General features: G+C 39.8%; 1 long non-coding RNA gene across 1 annotated transcript; it reads left to right on the top strand.

The window, feature by feature from the left end:
- The first annotated feature begins 12677 nt into the window (after positions 1-12677).
- On the top strand, positions 12678-26392 carry LOC117523260. The gene is made up of 3 exons (XR_004564455.1): positions 12678-12688; positions 14204-14207; positions 26298-26392. It is a non-coding gene; the product is annotated as an uncharacterized LOC117523260 (long non-coding RNA).
- Positions 26393-27330: the final 938 nt, after the last annotated feature.

The following is a 27330-nucleotide window of genomic DNA, read 5'->3' on the forward strand; positions in this document are numbered from 1 at the left end:
AATTGGTGTGTATCCTCTGGCTTCATGGATAGATAAAGCTGGGTATCATCTGCGTAACAATGAAAATTTAAGCAATACCGTCTAATAATACTGCCCAAGGGAAGCATGTATAAAGTGAATAAAATTGGTCCTAGCACAGAACCTTGTGGAACTCCATAATTAACTTTAGTCTGTGAAGAAGATTCCCCATTTACATGAACAAACTGTAATCTATTAGACAAATATGATTCAAACCACCGCAGCGCAGTGCCTTTAATACCTATGGCATGCTCTAATCTCTGTAATAAAATTTTATGGTCAACAGTATCAAAAGCAGCACTGAGGTCCAACAGAACAAGCACAGAGATAAGTCCACTGTCCGAAGCCATAAGAAGATCATTTGTAACCTTCACTAATGCTGTTTCTGTACTATGATGAATTCTAAAACCTGACTGAAACTCTTCAAATAGACCATTCCTCTGCAGGTGATCAGTTAGCTGTTTTACAACTACCCTCTCAAGAATCTTTGAGAGAAAAGGAAGGTTGGAGATTGGCCTATAATTAGCTAAGATAGCTGGGTCAAGTGATGGCTTTTTAAGTAATGGTTTAATTACTGCCACCTTAAAGGCCTGTGGTACATAACCAACTAACAAAGATAGATTGATCATATTTAAGATTGAAGCATTAAATAATGGTAGGACTTCCTTGAGCAGCCTGGCAGGAATGGGGTCTAATAAGCATGTTGATGGTTTGGATGAAGTAACTAATGAAAATAACTCAGACAGAACAATCGGAGAGAAAGAGTCTAACCAAATACCAGCATCACTGAAAGCAGCCAAAGATAACGATACATCTTTGGGATGGTTATGAGTAATTTTTTCTCTAATAGTCAAAATTTTGTTAGCAAAGAAAGTCATGAAGTCATCACTAGTTAAAGTTAATGGAATACTCAGCTCAATAGAGCTCTGACTCTTTGTCAGCCTGGCTACAGTGCTGAAAAGAAACCTGGGGTTGTTCTTATTTTCTTCAATTAGTGATGAGTAGAAAGATGTCCTAGCTTCACGGAGGGCTTTCTTATAGAGCAACAAACTCTTTTTCCAGGCTAAGTGAAGATCTTCTAAATTAGTGAGACGCCATTTCCTCTCCAACTTACTTGTTATCTGCTTTAAGCTACGAGTTTGTGAGTTATACCACGGAGTCAGACACTTCTGATTTAAAGCTCTCTTTTTCAGAGGAGCTACAGCATCCATTCTACTCATCACTAATTGAAGAAAATAAGAACAACCCCAGGTTTCTTTTCAGCACTGTAGCCAGGCTGGCAAAGAGTCAGAGCTCTATTGAGCTGAGTATTCCATTAACTTTAACTAGTAATGACTTCATGACTTTCTTTGCTAACAAAATTTTAACTATTAGAGAAAAAATTACTCATAACCATCCCAAAGAGGTATCGTTATCTTTGGCTGCTTTCAGTGATGCCGGTATTTGGTTAGACTCTTTCTCTCCGATTGTTCTGTCTGAGTTATTTTCATTAGTTACTTCATCCAAACCATCAACATGTTTATTAGACCCCATTCCTACCAGGCTGCTCAAGGAAGCCCTACCATTATTTAATGCTTCGATCTTAAATATGATCAATCTATCTTTGTTAGTTGGCTATGTACCACAGGCTTTTAAGGTGGCAGTAATTAAACCATTACTTAAAAAGCCATCACTTGACCCAGCTATCTTAGCTAATTATAGGCCAATATCCAACCTTCCTTTTCTCTCAAAAATTCTTGAAAGGGTAGTTGTAAAACAGCTAACTGATCATCTGCAGAGGAATGGTCTATTTGAAGAGTTTCAGTCAGGTTTTAGAATTCATCATAGTACAGAAACAGCATTAGTGAAGGTTACAAATGATCTTCTTATGGCCTCGGACAGTGGACTCATCTCTGTGCTTGTTCTGTTAGACCTCAGTGCTGCTTTTGATACTGTTGACCATAAAATTTTATTACAGAGATTAGAGCATGCCATAGGTATTAAAGGCACTGCGCTGCGGTGGTTTGAATCATATTTGTCTAATAGATTACAATTTGTTCATGTAAATGGGGAATCTTCTTCACAGACTAAAGTTAATTATGGAGTTCCACAAGGTTCTGTGCTAGGACCAATTTTATTCACTTTATACATGCTTCCCTTAGGCAGTATTATTAGACGGTATTGCTTAAATTTTCATTGTTACGCAGATGATACCCAGCTTTATCTATCCATGAAGCCAGAGGACACACACCAATGAGCTAAACTGCAGGATTGTCTTACAGACATAAAGACATGGATGACCTCTAATTTCCTGCTTTTAAACTCAGATAAAACTGAAGTTATTGTACTTGGCCCCACAAATCTTAGAAACATGGTGTCTAACCAGATCCTTACTCTGGATGGCATTACCCTGACCTCTAGTAATACTGTGAGAAATCTTGGAGTCATTTTTGATCAGGATATGTCATTCAAAGCGCATATTAAACAAATATGTAGAACTGCTTTTTTGCATTTACGCAATATCTCTAAAATCAGAAAGGTCTTGTCTCAGAGTGATGCTGAAAAACTAATTCATGCATTTATTTCCTCTAGGCTGGACTATTGTAATTCATTATTATCAGGTTGTCCTAAAAGTTCCCTGAAAAGCCTTCAGTTAATTCAAAATGCTGCAGCTAGAGTACTAACGGGGACTAGAAGGAGAGAGCATATCTCACCCATATTGGCCTCTCTTCATTGGCTTCCTGTTAATTCTAGAATAGAATTTTCTTACTTATAAGGTTTTGAATAATCAGGTCCCATCTTATCTTAGGGACCTCGTAGTACCATATCACCCCAATAGAGCGCTTCGCTCTCAGACTGCAGGCTTACTTGTAGTTCCTAGGGTTTGTAAGAGTAGAATGGGAGGCAGAGCCTTCAGCTTTCAGGCTCCTCTCCTGTGGAACCAGCTCCCAATTCAGATCAGGGAGACAGACACCCTATCTACTTTTAAGATTAGGCTTAAAACTTTCCTTTTGCTAAAGCTTATAGTTAGGGCTGGATCAGGTGACCCTGAAGCATCCCTTAGTTATGCTGCTATAGACGTAGACTGCTGGGGGGTTCCCATGATGCACTGTTTCTTTCTCTTTTTGCTCTGTATGCACCACTCTGCATTTAATCATTAGTGATCGATCTCTGCTCCCCTCCACAGCATGTCTTTTTCCTGGTTCTCTCCCTCAGCCCCAACCAGTCCCAGCAGAAGACTGCCCCTCCCTGAGCCTGGTTCTGCTGGAGGTTTCTTCCTGTTAAAAGGGAGTTTTTCCTTCCCACTGTAGCCAAGTGCTTGCTCACAGGGGTCATTTTGACCGTTGGGGTTTTACATAATTATTGTATGGCCTTGCCTTACAATATAAAGCGCCTTGGGGCAACTGTTTGTTGTGATTTGGCGCTATATAAAAAAATTGATTGATTGATGTCATCACACAGCTTCTATGAGGAGTACAAAGATGGCCGACGGCTGGCTCGAAAAGTCCGCTGAGTTAACTTTACAGCAAAAAAAAATAAAAAGTAAGTTTCTATCTCATATCATTAAAAAGTTATTTATAATTTAGTAAAGCTTGGTCCCAGTCGTCATATACGACAGCCTCGGCCCCAGAGGTTTAAAGACCATTAAAGTGTAAAAGAGCATTCAGCACAAAAGTGTGCTTGTTCACACAACACAATCACAGTTTATGAATATTCCATCCAGTGGCTTTGCATTAAAATGTCCAATCCAAAGCACTTTTTCCTTCTTTGATGAGTTGGTGCACAATGGATCATCACTAAACTACCTGTATGTACCACTTTCCTTCATTTCAGACCCGTTAATTTGGGTTAATCACTCACAAAATGGGAAACCTTCTGTGTCCGCCATCGCTGTCATCTTTACTGGACATTCTCACACGCAGATTTTCATAGTGCACCATGGTGGATTAGTGGTTAGCACTGTTGCCTCACAGCAAGAAGGTCATGGGATCGATTCCCACATGTGGCTCTTCTGTGTGGAGTTTGCATGTTCTCTCCATGTTTGCGTGGGTTCCCTCCGGCTTCCTCCCACATCCAAAGACATGCAGATTAGGTGCATTGGAAACTTTAAATTGTCCATAGGTGTGCATGTGTTTGTTTGTCTATATGTGGCCCTGAGACAGACCGGTGTCTTGTCTCGCCCTGTGACTGCTGAGATAGGCTCCAGTCCCCCGTGACCTTTAATTGGAGTAAGCGGTTTAAGATAAATGAGTGAGATTTTCATGCCAAAAATTGAAGTGCATGGTGAGAAAATTACAGTACATTTATGGAAAGATGAAGCCACTGGATGACTGTCAACTTATATATATTCATGTGATTTCCCAATAAATGAGTATTTGGGGTTGTTTTATTTTACTTCACTGGTGTTATTCAAAAAACATTTCTGGCCTGGTAGGGATTCCATGCCGTTAGAGAAAAACAGATTTATCACGGTGTTGATGGAATTCCGCAATCCATATCATGGTGCACAATCACACTGCTGATGACTTTGACACCGGTGTACCACCCCCTCCTAATCAACACTATCTCGGTGTCCCATCCACTTCTAATCAACACCATCTTGACTCATCACCTAACATCACTACAAAATTTAATTGAAATTTCACATTTTTCTTCCAAGAAACTGGAAATCAATTTGGGTCAAAACCTGGAATCCAAACAGTTAAAATATAATGCCCACAGATTATCTAAGAAGCTATTTTAATTGTTCAGTCTTTCATCTCTTGTGTTGATTCTGAACCTTTTTGGTTAAATTTCCCTGACTATCATCAGAAGCACATGCAATAAATCCATAATTATTCAGAAATTAATCGCTTTTATTTCCTTTTTCAAGGCGCATTAACTTTTTATGAGTTCTGCAGTAAACAGTTTCCATTATAATTTTCACATTATCAAAGCAGCAGCCGTGCTTACAGACGAGCCAACGCCGAATATCAGTTTGGGATGAAAAGTTGCAGCATATTTCCACCAGCATGACAGTGGAGGTCTTTATTTGCATTTTAACTCTGTGAGCACATATTTAATCAAAGTCTCTTGAACAGATCATTTCCACCACATTTTATCACCCATTGTTTTTAATCAATGCTGCGTCGCTCCCCATCAGTGTTCATCAAAGATGTTTGGATGATTGTATCTTGATTTGTCCAAAATGAAATTAGACCAAACTCTAATTAAAATGATATCACTTAATGAGAGCCTGTCAGTGGGGCTAAATTAACCAAAATGGAACATTTATCATTTAAATAAATTACAAATGGATTACTTAAGCGAATTAAGGCCTTGTTTGTGCACAGGGAACATAACGCAGCCTGTTCTGGCTCATTCCTCGTCTTCCAGGGATATTGATTAAGACTAAATTAATGGGCAGTTTGTACTCATTTAATCTGATCGCGGCCTCTGATGAAAAGCTGTTTATTACCACTTCTTCATCATCTTCCTCATGCTGTCATCTCGTTCCTGAAATTCCCCCGTCTTCTTTCCAGTCTTACAATGGCTCTTTAATTTATTTGTTTATTTTAACTCATTGTTAGTGTGCTTGGTTTCAGTGTAAAAGGTTCCCAGTTCAAATCCTACCCCTGCCACATTTCTTCATTTCTCCAGTGTTGTGTCAGGAAGGGCATCCAGTGTAAAACTTGTGTCAAATCAACATGCAGACCCACCTTGGACCTGCTGTGGTGACAAGGGAGCAGTCAAAGGGGCTTTTTCCCCCACTTCCTCCTGCAGGTTTGTCTGATTAGAGGAAGTGGATGTGTCACAATGCCAAGACAAATTTCCAATTATCACCACATTCCTGTCCTCCTTTTCTTATCCACCCATCCCTGATTCTTTTTTCTCCCAATAACCTTTTCTTCTCTTTTCTCTCTTTTAGGAGAGGAGATTATTTGGGATGAAGGCAGCATGGTGGATTAGTGGATAGCACAGTTGCCTCAAAACTGTGCTAAACTATGGAATTTCAAGTTGAGACTGTGGCCTGCTTCCGTAGTCGTGTCCATAAAAATCATAGAGGGATATGCTTTCCAAACTTAATACCCATTACTATAGTGGATGATGTTGAAATTGAGGATGGCCCAGTGGTTGGTCCAGCAATAGCAAAGATTTCATGTCTGCTACCTACAACGCGCGTGGAATGTCTCAAACCTAAACCTACTTCTAGGCATCTTATATATGCTACTCTGGAACCACCCCTAAACCCAGCAGTTCAACTGTCAACCCCACTGAGGTCCTTAGACTGGGTCTCATTAACATAAGATCACTGTCCTCAAAATCATTGTTGATCAATGATTTAATTATTGATCATCACTTAGATATGATTGGGCTATGTGAAACCTGGCTTAAACCTACAGCTGTTCTCTCCTTAAATGAGGCCTGCCCACCAGCATATACATTTAGTCAAGTCCCTCGTGATGCGAAGCAAGGCGGGGGTGTTGCTCTTATTTATAAATCTAGGTTTAGCCTATTAGCTGTTGGGGGTTAAAAATATCACTCGTTTGAGCATCTGATTCTCTGCTCTGCTCAGGATATTACACATTGCCAAGGTCAGAAGAATAAAAATCAGTCGTATTACTTTGTCACTGTATATAGGCCTCCTGGCCCATATTCTGAATTCTTAGATGAATTTGGTGCATTCATCTTTAACTTGTCAACTAGTGTAGATTGTTGTGTAGGCATTGGTGACTTTAACATTCATATAAATAAGCCTTCTGATCCCCTCTGCAAATCATTTATGGAAATTGTGGCTGCATTAGGATTTCGGCAATGCATTCGGGATTCTAGGCACATTAGTGGAAATACCCTGGATCTGGTTCTTGCACGTGGTATTGCTGTCATGAATATTGCCATCATGCTTCTTACATCAGTGGTGTCTGATCACTCACTTATTAAGTTTACAGTTTCGCTGCCGTGTTTAGTGGAACAACAACCTTATATATCATTACGGCGATGCATCAACTGCTCAACTAAGACTGAACTTGAAGCTAGACTGCCTGATGTCTTAGCTTCACATTTGACAAATACCCAGTCAGTAGACAGACTTCTGGATAGTTTAAACTCAGTGCTCAAAACTACACTCGACATGATTGCACCACCTGTGTTAAAACCATGCTCCCCCAAATCACAGTCACCTTGGTTCAGTGATTATCTGCGTGACCTCAAGCATAAAGCAAGAGGTCTAGAACGGAAATGGCGTTGTTCAAAATTAGAAGTATTTCACCTTGCGTAGCGCAATGCTATCATAGACTATAAACATGCATTATTGGCTACAAAGCCGACTTCCATCCATCCATCCATCCATCCATCCATCCATCCATCCATCCATCCATCCATCCATCCATCCATCCATCCATCCATCCATCCATCCATCCATCCATCCATCCATTTTCTTCCACGGAAAGTGGACTTACTACTCTGATTTGATCAACAAAAACAAGCATAATCAAAGTTCTTGTTCATCATGGTGGCAATACTTATGCATGGACAACCACCTGTAGCTCGCTCTCCTTTTAAAGCACAAGATTTCCTGCATTACTTTGGGAAGAAAATAGAAGACATCAGTTTAAACATATCCTAGATGTCCTTAACCCAGCCACTACACCCTGCTATTGAGGTGGGCGCCACTACTGAGGAATTACCTAGATTTACAGAATTTGATAGTATCTCACTAGGCATGCTGACAAAACGCGTAATGTCAACAAAAAGCACAACCTGTTTATTTGATCCTATACCAACAAAACTGTTTAAAGGACCTGTGGCCCACTCTTGAGCCGACTGTGCTGGAAATTATTAATCTTTCTTTAACTTCTGGATCTGTTCCTAAATGTTTCAAATCTGCAGTGATTAAACCATTACTTAAGAAACCTAATCTTGACCCTAGTGTATTGACAAACTATCGGCCGATATCAAATCTATCATTTTTCTCTAAAATTCTGGAAAAAGTGGTGTCATGGCAGCTCGTAGACTATCTTACTGAGAATAATCTCTTTGAGCCACTGCAGTCTGCTTTTAGAAAATATTATTCCACACAGACAGCTCTCACTAAAGTGGTGACTGATCTTCTGCTTACACTGGATTCGGACACCACTACGGTTCTGTTGCTGTTAGATCTCAGTGCTGCATTTGATACAGTGGATCATCATATTCTACTTGATAAGATGGAAAATCATTTTGGGATTACTGGGAGTGCCCTTGCATGGCTGACGTCATACTTGACCAGTTGTTCTCACTGTTTTGTACAGTAACACTACCTCTAACCTTAGTGACATGAAATTTGGGGTTCCACAGGGGTCTGTCTTAGACCCCTGCTTTTGTCCCTTTATATAGCACCCCTTGGGCACATATTGCGGCGTTTTGGGATTACCTTCCACTGCTATGCAGATGATACTCAGTTATACATGCCGATAACTGCTGGTAAACTCGTTCACATAAAATCCTTAGAAGATTGCCTTGCAGCAGTGAGAAGTTGGATGTCTAGAACCTTCCTATTTTTAAACTCTGATAAGACTGAAATGATGGTTTTTGGTCCAGTGAGACATCGGCATCAATTTGACCAGTTAACGCTCAGCCTCAGCTCGTGTGTCATACATCACACTGACAAAGTGAGGAACCTATGGGTAATTTTTGATCCTTCGTTCCTTTGGCCTCCACATTAGAAATATTACTAGGACTGCTTTCTTCCACCTGCGAAATATAGCGAAGATTCGTCCCATCCTGTCTATGGCTGATGCTGAGACCCTGATCCATGCATTTATCTCTTCTAGATTGGACTACTGCAATGTTCTATTTTCTGGTTTACCGCAGTCTAGCATTAGGGGTCTCCAATTGGTTCAAAATGCTACAGCCAGACTTTTGACACAAAGCAGAATGTTCAATCACATTACACCCATTTTGGCATCCCTTCACTGGCTTCCTGTCCCAGTGAGATCAGATTTTAAGGTTCTTCTACTAACCTATGAAATTATTCATGGACTGGCACCTCCCTACCTAGCTGACCTAATTAAACCTTATGTACCGGCCCGGGATTTACGTTCTCAGGGTGCAGGACTACTTTGTGTCCCTAAGGTGAACAAGAAGTCTGTGGGTCACAGAGCTTTGTCTTATCGTGCCCCTGTTCTGTGGATCTCCCTGCGTCAATAAAACAGTCAGATTCTGCGGAGATTTTCAAGTCCAGACTTAAGACGCACTTATTTTCCCTTTCATATGGCTAGCATACTAGTACAGTTTTGTTTTACACTTTTTACTCTTAATTCATTTATTAGTAATTGGAGCGGGCTGCGGCCTCAACTTTACCTAAATTCTGGGTCTTTTAGTGAAGTGTAGGGTTCGTGGCCAGCAATCACATTAGTACTTCTCTGTGTTTCTTCTTTAATGCTGGCAAATTATACAGTATTTTTTGTCTTTCTGATGCCTGATTCTGTTTTTACTGTCTGTTTAAGGTGCAGCTCCATCCAGAGATGGGAGTTGTATTCGTGTTGGCGATCCTCCTGTCCTGTGCGCCAATAGCATTTCTTGTATATTCGTCGGTGAATTGTTCTTTAATTTATGTTTGTAGCATGGCCCAAACAGAGGGTCACCCCTTTGAGTCTGGTCTGCTTGAGGTTTCTTCCTCAGAGGGAGTTTTTCCTTACCACTGTTGCGCTGGGGGTTGGTAAGGTTAGATCTGTGTGAAGCGCTTTGAGGCAACTCTGTTGTGAATTGGTGCTATATAAATGAAAATAAATTGAAAATTGAAATTGAAAACAAGAAGATCGTGGCTTCGATTCCCACCTGTGGTCTTTCTGTGTGGAGTTTGCATGTTCTCCCTGTGTCTGTGTGGGTTCTCTCCGGGTGCTCCGGCTTCCTCCCACATCCAAAGACATGCAAGTTAGGTGGATTGGAAACTTTAAATTAACCCTTTAAGTAACCCTTTAACTCCAGTTGAGCAACCCTTAACTGGAGTAAGTGGGTATAGAAAATGAATGGATGGTTCGGGATGAAATCATCTTCATTTCTCAAACACACATGAAGATTTTCTCCCCATTCCTCTTTACTACAACTACTATTCTCCACTTTCTCATTTTCTGGATTTTATTTTCTTTGCCCTTGTCATAAATTTCAAGTGAATTGTTTAAGCATCATGAATGAATGCCCACAGTTCTTCTTTTTCATATAATTAATTTCAGTTTGCATTTAACTTATTTATACAGCACTAAATCATGCCATCTCAAAGTGCCATACGAGTATGTGAGTAAGGCCCGTCTCCCATTACTGATTGTAAGCCTGATTGCTTTTCCGATTCCTAAACGTCAACTCAGTTGTCTCCAACAGCAGTCCAAAGTTATGGGTCATAGGCATACACACAGTTATAGACTAGGTTAGTGCCAATTACAAGTGACACTGAACACAACCCCATGATGGGGAACCTTCCGGGCATGCTCACAACTGTACCATGTGCAGTCTGTGTGCCAATATCTCTTAAAATGTTATGGTTAGGGGTCTGGACGGGACTGAACCATTGCAGGTAATGGACTTAAACGCTGGGAGCAAGGAACAGAACTGGTTGTGAATTTTCAATTTCAATTTATTTTCATTTATATAGTGCCAAATGACAAAGTTGCCTCAAGGCGCTTCACACAAGTAAGGTCTAACCTTACCAACCCAACCCTTACAACCAAAGAGATAAATACAATAAACAAGTGAACAATTCTGTGCTGGTTAGATGGCCTGCTGAGCCAAGACAGGGCCCACTTGGAGCTGCACTGCACACGGACAGACTTGGGAGTCTGAGAACAAGCAGGAATCCTGGCGTGTAAGGTTCTGGAGCTGGGGCCAGGTGGGATGTACACAGCCAAGAACAGGAACTATGAGAACGGAGGAGAGATGAGTGACTGCACTCTTAACACTAAAGCCTTTAACAACAGAAGGCTCAAAACAGGAATGTTCACAGTTCTGGAAATAATGTTCACAGTCAAATAAGGTTTGCTGTTCAGGAATCATTCACAGTTCATGAGTTATCTTCAGACGTCAGCTGCGTCTTGTGATGCAGTTCCTATTAAGCAGGACTTGACTTTAGAAATGACTTGGACAGTTCTTAGTGGTTCAATATCAGTTCATACAGTTCTAGGAAAACAGTTCTTGGAAATAGTTCTTGGAGACTGTTTTTACTCATACACAGACACAGACAGGAGCTGTGTGAGAGCGGAATCTCAATCTCACATGAAGGAACTTAACTGAAGTGTGGCAGAGCTATGCGCTCTGTAGCTGAGAGCCATGGTGCAGATAGTCATGGAGCCAGGCACATTTGTGACATGGAAGCCATGCAGGAGAGTGTCTGGAAACACCAGAGAAAACAACGAGCTCTAATACAGGAATTAGAGTTGGCCAGGTTACCTTGAAACAAGCTGCGGAAAGCTCCATCATCATAGCGCATGGAAGCGGCAGGAAAGACAAGGTTAAGGTCATGGAATCTCAGTGAAGCTCTGGGAAACTCCTGGCCTCAGGAAAAACGAACTGGCCCATGGAAATCGAAGAATCCGGCAGTGCATAAGCTGAAAGCCTGGGTTTCTCCTCTTCGTTTCAGATGAGCCACTCATGCATGTCAGGTGTATGGCGTTGATGATCAGCAGATGTCCCTCGGCTCTGCAGCACACCATCTGGGAGAAAACTAACAAAGTAAAAAAAAAGGGACTTATACTCCAGAAAATATAGTATGTAATGTATTTTAGCATACCGTATTTTCTGGAATTTCTGCAACTGAAAATTTACAACTACTGAAATTCACAAGTTTGTTATTAATAACAGTAATTATAATGACAATTTATATAGAACTTAAAAAAAAAAATCAAAACAGTAAAAAAATAAACTCCAATAATAAAACAATAAATGGCAGTACTAAAAAATTACAATAATGCACAAAAGTCCCAAATTAAGGAGCTTATAACAGAAAAAAGGTGCGACATATATGTTTTTCCTCTTCAAGAGTGCGACTTATACTCCGGAAATGCAGCACATCAAACTGTTGTGGCAACAACAACAACAACAACAACACACCTATTAAACCATTTGGAAAAAGCAGTTATGTGTTTCCTATTTTGGAATGAAGGAGGGATGTTTTCAAAACCAAAAAATATTGCTCCCACTCCTAGGAGTGCACAAGGGGGTCTGTAACGAACAGGAGGTCAGACAGCATCCATTTTCTCACATGCATAGACAGCAGACACCCGAGGAAAACTTTAAGTTTGTGAAAATAAATATGCACAAGTAAACATGTCAACATACACTAACAAAGCAGTTGTAAAACAGTTTTATTTGACCATCTGGTGACGCTGGCATGTTTATTGGGCCTTGTAACCTGGCAACTTTTTACTAGCGAGGACAAGACGTTATTCTCTGCAATATTGTGTGTGTGCATGTGTGAACTGATGTTGTGGTTGTAACTGTCATTTTCAGCCGGTGTTTTGAATGTAATGACCTGCGCCGGGGCATCTGCCAGCGAGAAATCTGTGCCGAGCTTTTAACGCTGCACAAGATCCCTTCAGCACAAACACTCGTGTCTTAGTCCCAGAGTGACCAGAATTCCTGAGACTTCTGAAAGGTCACAGCCATTTTGGAAGGCAAACACAAAGCAAAGAGTCTGCATGGTAAAGCTGGTTGTTTTTGCTTTGCTTCATGTTTGCAAAATGTTACGCCGTTGAAATTGGTCAGTTTTGTGGTGGTGTTGATTTGGGACACATGAGACACATACAAAAACAGTCCTTGTTTCGCTTTGCAGCAGTTGTTACTAATTAAAGAAATCAGGAGAGAGGCTGCAACTGTTTGTGGGTAAAACCTCACCTGTGAATGCTGCATTCACGTGTTGATGGGGAATATCTGTCATGCCGGTGGTTACAGCAGATTCACTGTCATCTGCAGTGGCAGACGGTAAATAATGACAAGTCATGGTCATTTTGTTGTGCTAATTAAATAAACAATTTACTTGACTGATAGACACCCGTGTTTCAGAGCTTTATGTGATGTAAAAAGCAACTTCTGGCTCTGACGTTATTATAAAGGTTGTATTGTATTCACAACAAAACAGTAATTAATCATGAGTGTGTTATGGGCATAATATGAAATAATTCAGAATCAAAGATGGTATATTTTTCTTGCAAATCTTACAAAATGGGTACATCTTATGTTCAGGGTATACACATTGATAGATAAGTAAACCCCCAATAAGCCATGGCATCAAATACCTGTCAAGAGTCTGTCCCCAAGAACAAAAACAAATTGCCCACCATAACTAGCTGACAGTGCCAGATGGCTGCATGATGGAGAGGCACAGTGATTGTCCTGAACAGAGCACAACTCAAAAGCTGAGTAAGTAAACCTGAGAAGTTATGATACAAACATTAAAGCCATGCTGATAAATTCAGCATAGTCAAACAACTCTCAAGCAGCCAATAAAGATAGTGTAACAGAGTATAAAATTAGAAGAAGGGCTGTCCAAAAAGACAGTCTCAAAAATGTTAACATACAGACAAGGCCCTAAAATGGGCTGCTTCCAAGGGGAAAAAAAAAGAGATGGACTCCCATCTGAATTGTAAAAATGAAATCTAAAAAAAAAAAAAGATTTGGTCTTCAAAAAGTCTTATTTCCAAAAGTGCATATTGGGAGCGGGGTTGGTAGTACTTCACAACAATTACTGCCATAAATGTGATAAGACTTTTTGCCAGTTCACAGTAATTTCTCCGTAAATGTGAGGCAGGTTGTCCTTACATAAAACTGGAGGTCTCTGTCTCATTGTACTTCTTTCTACATTACATACAGTGTCCCATTAGGCTATGTTTACACATTGGTAGGACGTGTTACGAATGTCATATTTGGGTCATTCTTGGCACATTTCTGACATTCTTAATGTGACTTAACACATCTGAATAGGTTTCTTAATACCGCGTGTTATTCATGATTTTCGTGGAGCATGTTTTTGGCTATCAAAAAAAAAAATCTTCCACGAATGCCACGTACCACCCTCATTTCACCTCATGTCATGGAGGTCACAACTGAGCATGTTGATCTGTCTTGATTAGTGGTGATCCTTAATAGAGCGTGACGGCATTCTTCTCTGATGTGCGCACAATTAAATCCTGCTGCACCGCATTCAGTTTCATTGCTGCAGTATGATGAAGAAGGACAGTGACGCCAAGTCGGCTAAAAGTCTCGTTCCAGTGCTCATCAGCACTCTCCTACAGGTGTTCCACCTGCTGCATGTGCCTGATGTTTTGGAAAATCAGCGAGACGTGAGCCACGTTAAGCCACACATCTGAGTCTCTCCATCTCCTCCTCCTCTCTGCGCCTCTCCATGGGACAGAGCCCAACTAAGCATGCAGTCACAAAGTTCTTCTGCTGTGGATTAATCTAGATTTTGAGGAGCAAACTGGAGCAATCTGAATTGTTTAGCAGCTGATGGTAGGATGAATATAGGTGTGTGTGGAGACAAGTCACCTCATTCACAACGTGACAGAACATAACAATGCACTGTTACACGCAATAGCGCAGAAAATTATTCTTGACTGTGCGTAATAGTTCCTGATAATTCACCAGGAACACGTGCCATTAATCGTAACACATGGTAACAGGTTGCAGCAGTTCCTGAGGACACCTGATGCCTCTGCCTCAAATTATCACATTCGTGATCAGCAGCCAAGAATGTATACTTTGTGGCATTCGTGACTTGTCATCGTTATGTGTAAACGCAGCATTACCGCTTCAGTAAGTGGAAAAATAAGATGTTGAACATTTGTTCATATATTGTGGTGGTGTGCAGGCTGCTGCTCACAGTCGGTCCTATTGTAGACTTTCATTATCTCTCTCACTGAAAATTGCTTTATCAACATGTGAATTCAGCTGTACAGTATTATTGCACTGTTTTCAGTTATTCCCATTATAAAAAGGTACTTTTAAAAATATAATGTCCATGTGGAGCATATGAAACTTCACATCAATCTCAGCTTTCAGAATATATGTATCACATATTTTGTCTCTTAATCTGAAAAAAAAACCCTTTATCTTCAGATCTTTATTGAAAATGCAACATTATTTATGTGATGAACTGCTTTGATACAAGAAATGGGTTCACCAGTCTTTGATATACAATTTCCTTCTTACACTAATTTTGTGATCCAATAGAAATAAATGAAAGATAAAATCACTCACCATTTCCATTTTGTAGATCTTTTCTGTCTTCCCTCTTTGCAGAAATGTCCACAAATATCTGTGATTAGACAAAAAGTGGACTATCCCTCCCAAAAAAAAAAAAAAAAAAAAAATCCTATTTATTGAAATTGGTGAGGGGGAGGAGCTTCTAGTTGCTGGATAAACAAAATATCCAATCCACTTTTTTATGACAATAAGCTTTGGAGGACAAAATTAATAATAATAATAATAAAAAAAAATATCCAATCCACTTTTTATGACAATAAGCTTTGGAGGACAAAATTAATAATAATAATAAAAAATAATACAGAGTGACAGTGCTGTGAATGAGCCTGTTGGAGCAACAGGCAGAGAAAGACAGAGACCCATTTGACATTCTCCAGGCTCTAGGATTGCCTGTGACGCAAATATCATTTACAACAGGGATTGAAACTAGAGGTGACACACTAATTTCAGTGACATTCAGTCACTGGTAGACATACTGGTGCGTTCAACTCGTGTCTATTAATACATCAACCTCAGAGGGTTAAGGGTCACCACTGTGTCTTGCTCCAGCTGATTTCTATTCCCTTTCTTTCCAGTGCATATCTCCACTTGTCCAGGGTCCCTTCAACCTGCTTGATGTTGGCACTTTATTGCTCAACATAGATCCTCATTGCTAAGGTCAGTGATCAGACATCAGTCAGTCTGTTCTGGGCGGCCTGTTCCTGCTGTTTCTCTCTCTTCTGCACAGGTGGCGCGCCTCAAGCTGATCATAACAAGATGACACAGGCGTCAGCATTTTAAAATGCTCCAATCATACTTACAAGTATATGTACTGCATTATTTGTCTGATCATAAAGAGTCCAAAAAGGTATGGTTTGGACTGTCTATGTGTCCTCGGTGTACATAGAATGTTCCACATGGCAGCAGGATTTTATAGCACAGATCAAGTCTTTATACACATTACAGATCCACAGATTCTATGGAGCTCTGACTGATCATGAATTTAGTGATGTTACAGCATTATTATTATTGATATTAAAGTACGAAGTACTTTAAGAATTATAATGAAAAATTTTGAAGCAAAATAAATTACATGTAAAACTAACGGCAGCAGTTATTAAAGTCCTTATGGGAAAAAGGTTGTTGAACATACTTCTGTGAAGTCTGTTTACATTCTCTCTGTGTGTGTGTGTGTGTGTGTGTGTGTGTGTGTGTGTGTGTGTGTGTGTGTGTGTGTGTGTGTGTGTGTCTGTGTGTGTGTGTGTGTTTGTTCCTTTTCTAATAATTATCCCCAATAAACACAGTCAACGGAGGATGTTTTTGCCGGTAATCATCCACAGACACCCCGTGGACATCACAGAGGGAGGTGTGTGTCTGTAGCGTAAAACTGTTTCTGTCCAATCAGTCAGAGAGCTCTTACAAACGCTGCCATCAGCTGTCAATCAATGCATGCACATCAGTACATGTGTACACACACACACACACACACACGTCAAACATCAGGAAAAGTGAAATGCAATATTGTGTACAGTGCATCCAGAAAGTATTCACAGTGTTATATGGCTGGAGGGGCCTGGCTGCCGGTTTGTTTGTCTTTTGGTTTCCTCCCAGGTGGCGTGCATTTGGGACTGAGTGGCTGTGTTGCTGAGGCTGTCAAGACCTCACCCTGATCACCTGCGACTCGTCAGGACTCACAGCTATGGTGCATCTGGATAGATTGGAACATGTTGGCATTTAAGACTGGAGTGCACAGTGTGTATTTGCCAGAGACTCGACCTTGTGACCAGACGGGTGAGATCGTCGTCTCGGGAGCCATCTCATCAGCAGCGGATGCTGAGAACGTCCAGGTTTGATGCACAGTCTGTGAAAGAGGAGGGGGTGAGGTCTCACGCTCGTCAGCACACTTCCTGAGGTACGTTAGATTTTGTGACTAACAGTTATACAGTCAGTAAATGTGGTGTCCCTCACACCTTATTGTATTGAGCTGTTTGTTAGTCATGTATCAGCTTCCACTGCAGTGGAGTTTTGTGAACTGGATGTTCCATGCCTGCAGGTTAGGAAGCTGATCAGTAATCAAGCCAGGAAGTGTTTGCTGTTTGTACACCTTTAAGTGTTCTGTGTGTAGAGTGTGGACTCACATAATGGTTCCTTCTTTCACAGACTCGGTTGTTGCGGCCACCTGGGGGGTGTCGGCGGGGTCCTTGGGTCCGAAACAGCTTCTGGCTCTGGACCGTTAGCGCTGCTGGGAGCGCACCACGCCAGGCCGCACCTTTTTGTTATTATATTTTCACTGTTATGTATTAAATTCAGTTAGCCTTTGTACCGTGCTCTGCTTATTTCATACTGGGTCCTTCAAACGCTGGTCGGTTCTCCGAGCTGCGTCCGACACATAACACACAGTGCTTCAATTTTTTCCCACATTTTATATTACAGCCTTATTCCAAAATGGAGTAAATTCTTTTTTCCCCTCAAAACTCTACTCACAACACCCCATAATGACAACATGAAAAAGTGTTTTTGCAAATTTATTAAAAATAAAAATCACGTACATAAAAATTCTTTTCTCAATACTTTGTTGATGCACCTTTGGCAGCAATTACAGCCTCAAGTGTTCTTGAATATGATGCCACAAGCTTGGTGCACCTCTCTTTGGGCAGTTTCGCAGCACCTCTCAAGCACCATCAGGTTGGATGGGGAGCATAAGTACATAGCCATTTTCAGATCTCTCCAGAGATGTTCAGTCAGATTCAGGTCTGGGCTCTGGCTGGGCCACTCAAGGACATTCACAGAGTTGTCCTGAAGCCACTCCTTTGATATCTTGGCTGTGTGTTTAGGGTCACTGTCCTACTGAAAGATGAACAGTTGCCCCAGTCTGAGGTCAAGAGCGCTCTGGAGCAGGTTTTCACCCAGGATCTCTCTGCACATTGCTGCATTCATCTTTCTCTCAATCCTGACTAGTCTCCCAGTTCCTGCTGCTGAAAAACATCCCCACAGCATGATGCTGCCACCACCATGCTTCACTGTAGGGATGGTGCCTGGTTTCCTCCAAACATGACACCTGGCATTCACACCAAAGAGTTCAATCTTTGTCTTATCAGACCAGAGAATTTTGTTTTTTATGATCTGAGAGTCCTTCAGGCGCCTTTTGTCAAACTCCAGGTGGGCTGCCATGTGCCTTTTACTAAGGAGTGGCTTCTGTCTGGCCACTCTACCATACAGGCCTGATTGGTGCTGCAGAGATCGTTGTCCTTCTGGAAGGTTCTCCTCTCTCCACAGAGGAATGCTAGAGCTCTGACAAAGTGACATCAGATTCTTGGTCACCTCAATGACCAAATTCCTTTTCTCCAGATCGCTCAGTTTTCAAGTTCATAACTGTCAAAGAAAAGATTGAATTCCTTTCATATTTGAGAGCGTTATGTAGGATGATATCCTGTATTGACAAAGTTGATCCGGATTACAGATTTTGTGGCCATTTCAATTTAACATAGAAAATGCCATTTAATGTATATTTTACATCTTAATCAAATGTGCCCCAATCACGCTCATATTTGAAAGTGAGGTGCAGAATGACACTATCACTTGATAAAGTTTGATCCGGATCTGATCTAACATTGAGAAGTCCATTTGGTGTACATTTTGCATTATATCTCAGTCAAAAGTGCCCCAATGACTCATTTGTGACAGTGAGGTGTAAACTGGCACTCTCAATGAATAGACCAAGTTTGAGCCACATCTGATCTGTATTGCAGATTTAGCAGCTATTTGATTATAACGTGGAGTTGCGTCAGGAAGGGCATCTGGCGTAAAACCTGTGCCAAATCAACATGCAGATCCACCTTGGATTTGCTGTGGCGACCCCGAGTGCAAACAAGGGAGCAGCCGAAGGGACTTACTATTTTAGCTCATGAAAAGCCTCTTCTAACAGGAGTTTGACCTTGATTTTTTTTTTCCAAGGTAAAAATTTGTGGACTTGGAAACTAAACTTATGTTGGTGGAGGTTTGCACTCTAGGTTTTTTTTTTATTTTATTTTATTTTTATTATTGATTGCAAAAAAAATCTCAAATAACACTTTAACATTGTCATTATGGGTTATTGTGTGTAGAATTTTGAGGGAAAAAAATGAATTTCAGCAATTTTGGAATAAGGCTGTAAGATAAAATGTGGAAAAAGTTAGGTCCTGTGAATACTTTACACATGCTCCGTAAAAGGTTCAGATAGTCTTCATTTTGCTTTGTCTGTTTTCCTTTGAAATTAAAACATCAGTTATTAAAGCAAACCAAAGACAACAAGTGGACTGAAAACCATTTGACTGCACAAGGATTTTGTTAATGTTAACTCAGTGTTGCAGGGATCGGTTTCTGTTGACTCCATGTTGCAGGCATCAGTTCCTGCAGGGTGAAGCTGGTCTGTTCTTCCACAACTTGCAGAATTAACACACATCAGCCTTTGAGGATCTTCAGGGTGATATGGTTTGTTGGATGCAAGAGCACTAAAACTACCTCAGATTTGCCACAGCGACAAGGCTGGCAGTGTTCCACAGTCTGATGGCAGAAGGACACCTGTTACATTACTGTGTTCATAACTGCCTGGTGTTCTGGATGGTAGCCACCCAGGCAGACAATGGGTCTTTTCCCACATCTCTAAAATAACCATCTATCTGCCACAGCCAGGTGAAGGCTGGGTGTGCCCTTGGCCTTCTCCATCAACTGGTGTGTGTCCTGACCACTCAGGCACCTGTGTGCTGGATCATGCACAGAGAAATGGGCCACATGGCCAAAATGTTGAAGCTGATGCACAATGCGAGTGATACTCCTCATTTTGGCCTTTCTTAGTAACTGCTCATTTGATACTTCTTGGGGTTGCCACAGCAGATTTGAGAAAGATTTGCATGTTAATTTGGAACAGGATTTATGCCGGATGCTTTTCCTTATGCAACACAAGTCCACATTACATGGACAATTGGCAGGGATAGAACCTTCTACTCTAGAAACAAGTGCACGTAACCGCTTGGCCACCGCCTTGTACTGTAATATAATAATAATCATCATCATCATAATACTATACTGTCAAATCGCTGCCAAAAACAGTTACTCTGAAGATGATATTTCTCACCTGGTGGTGGTTCACATTGGCCTGGTGTCCACCAGAACCATAATATTGGAGGAAAAACACTGAATAATGTCTAATAAACATTTTTGTATTGCACCTATCACACAAGAAATGTAGCCCAGAATGCTTTATGTGAAAATAAGTCATTAAATCATTTATAAAAAGACTGTTAAAATAAACCAAATTCCAAATGTAAAGAAAAAAGTGTCTTCACATCCCAAACCTTTTAAAGTAGTATCTGTGTGGTTTTAGAAGAATTAACAGAAGGAAATCACATTTTCTAATTTCAAAAAGGTATGAAGAAATTATAAATGAAAATAGAAATCTTAAATATAGATAAGTCAAATAAAATGGCCATCTAATTAAAAGCTAAATGAAAGGTGTTTTGTTTGCTTCTTTGGGGACAATAATCTGCAGTTTCAGCATAGAGTTATAGAAAGCTACATCACCAGAAGACTCGAGTGATTGTGAAGGCACATAAGGTTCAATAAGGTCAGACATGTAACAGGGCTGGATCCAGAGTAAAAATCTGACAGATCCATTTTTCCCCAATGATAAAATAAAAATCGTATGCGTCTTATTATTCAATAATCTTCATTCTTTTATTCGTGTGTAACATACACTGTCACACTTCTTTTAATACATTTATTATACTTCATGGACCATAGTGAACACTTATTTGTATAAATATGATGTCCTAAATAAAAAACACTATAACAAAAATTGACTGTAAACAGGATCAAATTTATTGCCAAAATCTTTCAATTATACCTGAATCTATATATGATTTTTTTTCAATTGATAAAATCAATAAAAATATGACTGCATATACAGTAGTGTTCAGAATAATAGTAGTGCTATGTGACTAAAAAGATTAATCCAGGTTTTGAGTATATGTCTTATTGTTACATGGGAAACAAGGTACCAGTAGATTCAGTAGATTCTCACAAATCCAACAAGACTCACAAATCCAACAAGACCAAGCATTCATGATATGCACACTCTTAAGGCTATGAAATTGGGCTATTAATAAAAAAAAAGTAGAAAAGGGGGTGTTCACAATAATAGTAGCATCTGCTGTTGATGCTACAAACTCAAAACTATTATGTTCAAACTGCTTTTTTAGCAATCCTGTGAATCACTAAACTAGTATTTAGTTGTATAACCACAGTTTTTCATGATTTCTTCACATCTGTGAGGCATTCATTTTGTTGGTATGGAACCAAGATTTTGCTGGTTTACTAGTGTGCTTGGGGTCATTGTCTTGTTGAAACATCCATTTCAAGGGCATGTCCTCTTCAGCATAAGGCAACATGACCTCTTCAAGTATTTTGACATATCCAAACTGATCCATGATACCTGGTATGGGCCAACACCATAGTAGGAGAAACATGCCCATATCATGATGCTTGCACCATCATGCTTCACTGTGAACTGTGGCTTGAATTCAGAGTTTGGGGGTCGTCTCACAAACTGTGTGCTGCCCTTGGACCCAAAAAGAACAATTTTACTCTCATCAGTCCACAAAATATTCCTCCATTTCTCTTTAGGCCAGTTGATGTGTTCTTTGGCAAATTGTAACCTGTTCTGCACATGTCTTTTATTTAACAGAGGGACTTTGTGGGGAATTCTTGCAAATAAATTAGCTTCACACAGGCATCTTCTAACTGTCACAGCACTTACAGGTAACTCCAGACTGTCTTAGATCAACATGGAGCTGATCAATGGGTGAGCCTTTGCCATTCTGGTTATTCTTCTATCCATTTTGATGGTTGTTTTCCGTTTTCTTCCACGCATCTGTTTTTTATTTTTCTTTTTTTTTTTGTCCATTTTAAAGCATTGGAGATCATTGTAGATGAACAGCCTATAATTTTTTGCACCTGTGTATAAGTTTTCTCCTCTCCAATCAACTTTTTAATCAAACTACGCTGTTCTTCTGAACAATGTCTTGAACGTTCCATTTTCCTCAGGCTTTCAAAGAGAAAAGCATGTTCAACAGGTGCTGGCTTCATCCTTAATTAGGGGACACCTGATTCACACCTGTTTGTTCCACAAAATTGACGAACTCACTGACTGAATGCCAAACGAGTATTATTGTGAACACCCCCTTTTCTACTTTTCTTTACTAATAGCCCAATTTCATAGCCTTGAGTGTGCATATCATGAATGCTTGGTCTTGTTGGATTTGTGAGAATCTACTGAATCTACTAGTATCCTGTTTCCCATGTAACAATATGAAATACACTCAAAACCTGGATTAATCTTTTTAGTCACATAGCACTACTATTATTCTGAACACTACTGTATTCTTAATAATAATATATTGAGATACAGACAGTTCACAGAAGACATTTTCCACTGATACCAGTCAAAAATTCGAAACAGTCCAGCAGGTAACAATATTCATCATGTCCATGACTAAATATACTAAAACAAATACATCACAATTGTGATGTATTTGTTTTAGTATATTTAGATTTTGTTGTGATTTAGCACTTTAGAAGCCAATTAAATTGAAACTGAATTGAAATTGAACATCTTATTGAGTCTTAAAGTAAATAAATATGAAATTGGTCACTGGATCCTTAAACTTTGGACATAATAAGCTCCACATGGTGGATCCTTGATCTCTGGACATAAATAGGAATAAACAAAATCTGTAGTTTTTGTCAAAAGCATTTCCTTTCAGACATTATTGGCATAAGTGTCACTCCATATATCTGAGCTGAACTCTTACAGCATGTCAGGGTGTAATTTGTAAAGAAATTTAATTTTGGGAGAAAAAAAAACATTTTAGTCGATTGTAGTTTCTTGTCTGTATTACAACGTTTGTAAGATGTGTCATTTTATTTAAAGCGGCAATTCATTTTGAAGTTATTAATTCCGATCGGACTCTGTCTCGGCCGCGCAGCGTTTCGAGCTGTGTGAACAGAATGGAGGACAATTCTCATTTCTTGACTGCAACAAGACAAGAGTCCCAGTTAGTGACTTTAATCCACACAAAAGTGACTCATGGTATTTTAATGGCTTTGAGAGGGGTTAAGAAGTGGACTTACCGCTTCTGAAGAGCAGCGAATCAAAGAACCACGAGCCATTGAATCGAAGCATTGCTTCAATGCTTCAAAGTGGAGTCGCGCTGCAGAAACGGTTGATTACAGAGGCGCTGCAGACCAAACCCTAAATATCTGACTTTATTTGTATGTCCGTATGACTCTGAAACTCGGAAAAATCCATATAATTTTACGGACTATAGGTTGACATGAAAACCACCGAAAAGCTGTGTTCACCACGGGGACACGTTCAGCACTATTCGGGATTATTCAAGATTTTTTTTTACCGATGACGAACGATGCGTAAAAAATTTGACTGATGCAATTGCATCGGTCCAAACCAGTCTGGATCTGGGCCTGATGTAATATGTAAAAGTCTTGTGTCCTAATAAAACCATTTAAAAAAAAAAATCTGTTCTGAATGTGACAGTCAGTTGTTTAGGTTGCCTTTTGAAAATTACTTAATGAAAAACATGATGTTTGAATCGATCCAATGAGTCCCATTCACTTTATATATTTCCATTAATTTATTTTTAATAAAATGTGCATGTGTCTGGATGCCTTTTATACTTGCATTTCTATGCTTTTGAATGCACTCAGGTCTTTTCACATGCATCTGTACATGTGTCAGAAAAAGCACCACTAATTTATATCGTGGGCTTTTCCCCATGCGGCAGCATACAAATAGCTGCTACATTTCAGTACCGGCAATTGCTTTTTTTATTGACAAATAACTGTGAAGTGTAACGAGGTCATGATCTGTCAGTCATGCTTTTATTCCTCATTGAATTCTGTCCTTTTGTTGTTTCTGTTTTTCAGTGATCGCAAAGCTAAGTGTACGTTAGCCCTTTAAGTGTTAGGTCATTGAGCCAGTTTTGTAATATGTCTAATTATGTCTTTATGTAAAAACTACTCCAGATCTGTCTATGAGAATAACTTCTGTTAACATAAAATATTCTGGCACAAATGACTTGGATGAATCTCCTAAAATATAATGGTGCCTTTTTCAAGCCAGGTCTAACATTATCAACAAGTTTCATACATCAGTTATTTTTATATGTCAAGACACTTAGAGCCTGATTTTATGAAGGTTTGCGTGTGTAAAAATGTGCACAAACAGCACTGCACACAAATATGCCTGCACGCTGAGTTACAAACAGTGCACAATGAGGATAGCATCTGTCAAATGTGCAAAATAGTGTGTATTGACCATTAAGCAATGGTGGGCACAGTTAACCAAAAAGATAGCTTTGATAACCATTAATCAGATAACTGAAAAGTTACCTTTTATGACGATAAACTGCTTAAAAAAAAGAAATTCTTTATTACAGATAACCAATAACTATTAGTATTGATTTGGACGCGGCCACATCAGATTACACTGTCAGCTTCTGATAAACGATAAACCAATTTCACTTTAAGTGCCGCAGGGGCTGCTGGGTAAATTCAAGGATCACAAACACAAAGAACACACGAAAAATGAATAAATAAAAAAACAAAAACCCAAACACTGTCATCATCTTTCAAAAGCAGTAAAACACAGTATCAGAAGTCAGTTTATCTTGGTATTAGATACACTGTCATTTATGAGCGAAAAATCAGGGGTGGGCGATACAGGGAATTTTGGTATTGATCCGATACCTAATACAGGCCCAGTATCGCCAATATCGATGTTGATACTTTTTCATATTTAAGCTTCATAGATCCAAAGGATCCAAAAGACCTAGGATAGAATTTCACCAAAACATTGTACGTGACAACAAAATACTTTATTATCACAATCAACATTTTTGTTTAAAAAAATATCACTCAACACAACTTAAAACAAAATCTCCTGAGGTAGATGGCTGACAAACCACAATACAAGGGTGCACTGCTCCGTGTTGTGTGACACAGTGCAGCGCTGCTCTTACAGACAGAGAGTAGACTTTGATGAATCTGTGTGCACAGCAGTCAATGCGTGTGGGAGAGAAAAAAAGCTTGAGTATCGATCTTTTTACACGACGATCATTCAATATCAATACCAGCTTTGGTATCGATATTATCAATATTAGGATCAATCCGTCCACCTGTACTAAAAGCTGCTGCTTTTTTCACACGCTTTGAATCCTGCAGCTTAAGTAACCGGAATACATCCATTAACGCATTGATTGGCAGAGTAAAATACACGTAGTAAATATAAATTACCTGTTAGTTTCAGCGGGATTCATGACGAAAATAATCCACATAAAGTGTCCTTTTTTAAATCCAAAACAGTGTCTAAATGTGAAGAAAAGTCCCTCCCTCTGTACACACAGCTGCACCATGAGAGCTTCTCTCCCCCACCGAGTCTTGGCGATTAAATTACATCCATAAAGAAATAAAATAAAATAATGTTAAAATTAGTCTGTTTTTGTGTCAAGTGGACAAGTCACTGTAACGTCCAAAGTGAACCTGAACTACACTACCCACAATGCTCCCTGCATCGACTGGCTAATCACGTTTTGCACTTAATGATGATGTCATCACCAAGCGACAGGCAGCCAGCCTGCTAAACACACACACACACACACACACACACACACACACACACACACACACACACACACACACACACACACACACACACACACACACACACACACACACACACACACACACACACACACACACACACACAAAAGGACTAAAATGTTTGATTTTATGGTTTACAAACGTTTTTGACTGTTAAACTTTACCAGCAAAGAAAATGTTAGCAGACTGAAAGGTATTGGAACTAAATTTATCAGAAGATAATTGGTCTGATGATGGGTTTTAAAACTTATCTGAAGAGCTAATCCTATAGCAAAAACTTTAGCTTCGATAATTATCTGCTGTCAGATTAGCTGAACTGTGCCCACCACTGCCATTAACCACATTTACCTGATGAATATGCAATTAGAGTGTTGTGCACTTGGGTGAACAAACCCCAGAGAGGGAACATGCAAATATGTGATGTTTGCACACACAACACGATTTATTAAGGTCAAAAAGAAATTTAGTGGATGCTGATAACATCTGTATTTTATGAGTTTGTCAAGCTTAAAAAGTTAAGTTTTAGACTGCTGTTCCAGAATGCTGTTCCAGCACAGAGGCCACACGGAATAATAATAAAAAAAAATTATGAAATCATTCATGCCCTGTGAAAGACTGGCTGCTTGTCATGGGTGCACTCCGCCTCTTGCTGTATGACTGCTGGGATAGGCTACTGACAGTTATCAGCTGCATTGTAAATCCCGCACAAAACAGTCTCCATCCCAACGGACAAACATTTGGACTGCCCACCCAATTTTAATGCTCGTTATCTGGCATTTTAGTAAATCATGCCTTTAAAACGCATTATCAAAATCCTCCCAGCTGAAATTGGGAACTGGCTTTTGCAAGGGAAGTAATCTGTGTCAGACTGGTGTCTCACCCACGAGGAGTCACAGACTCATCTACTTCAGGCTATGGAGTCCAGCGATAATGTGATGTGACGACGATGTTGTTCTCATCACAACTGCATTACCATCATTTCTTTGCACTGCTGTTTGAATCTTGCCATCACGTTACATTCAATATCATGTTTTATCTGCACACCATTTATCCCACCACACCACATTTTTACCCAGGGCCATCAAATATGGCCATCGGGTTTTGCCAAGTCTTTTCGTCTGTACTCAGCATACGTCCAGTTCTATTACTACAAGAGTCTTCAAATTCACAGGGAACATTCTTGGGACACAGAACAGGTCCAGGTTAGCCATCTTTGAACTTGCCCAAGGTTTAAGGTATTTTAAGAGGTTAAAAAGCCACATTTTGCTTCTATTTTTTTTAATGGTATGATCTTGCAGACATTAGCATATTGATGTCACTTCCTGGTGTCACTAGCTGCTAACTTCACTTTGTTTTTGGCTAGAAATAACACCTTTTTCATATATTATGTAAAAGCTAGCAGGAAATAAACACTTCTAAAACTGAAAACGC

This window comes from Thalassophryne amazonica, chromosome 13 (genome assembly GCF_902500255.1).
Source record: "Thalassophryne amazonica chromosome 13, fThaAma1.1, whole genome shotgun sequence".
NCBI classification, from domain to species: Eukaryota; Metazoa; Chordata; class Actinopteri; order Batrachoidiformes; family Batrachoididae; genus Thalassophryne; species Thalassophryne amazonica.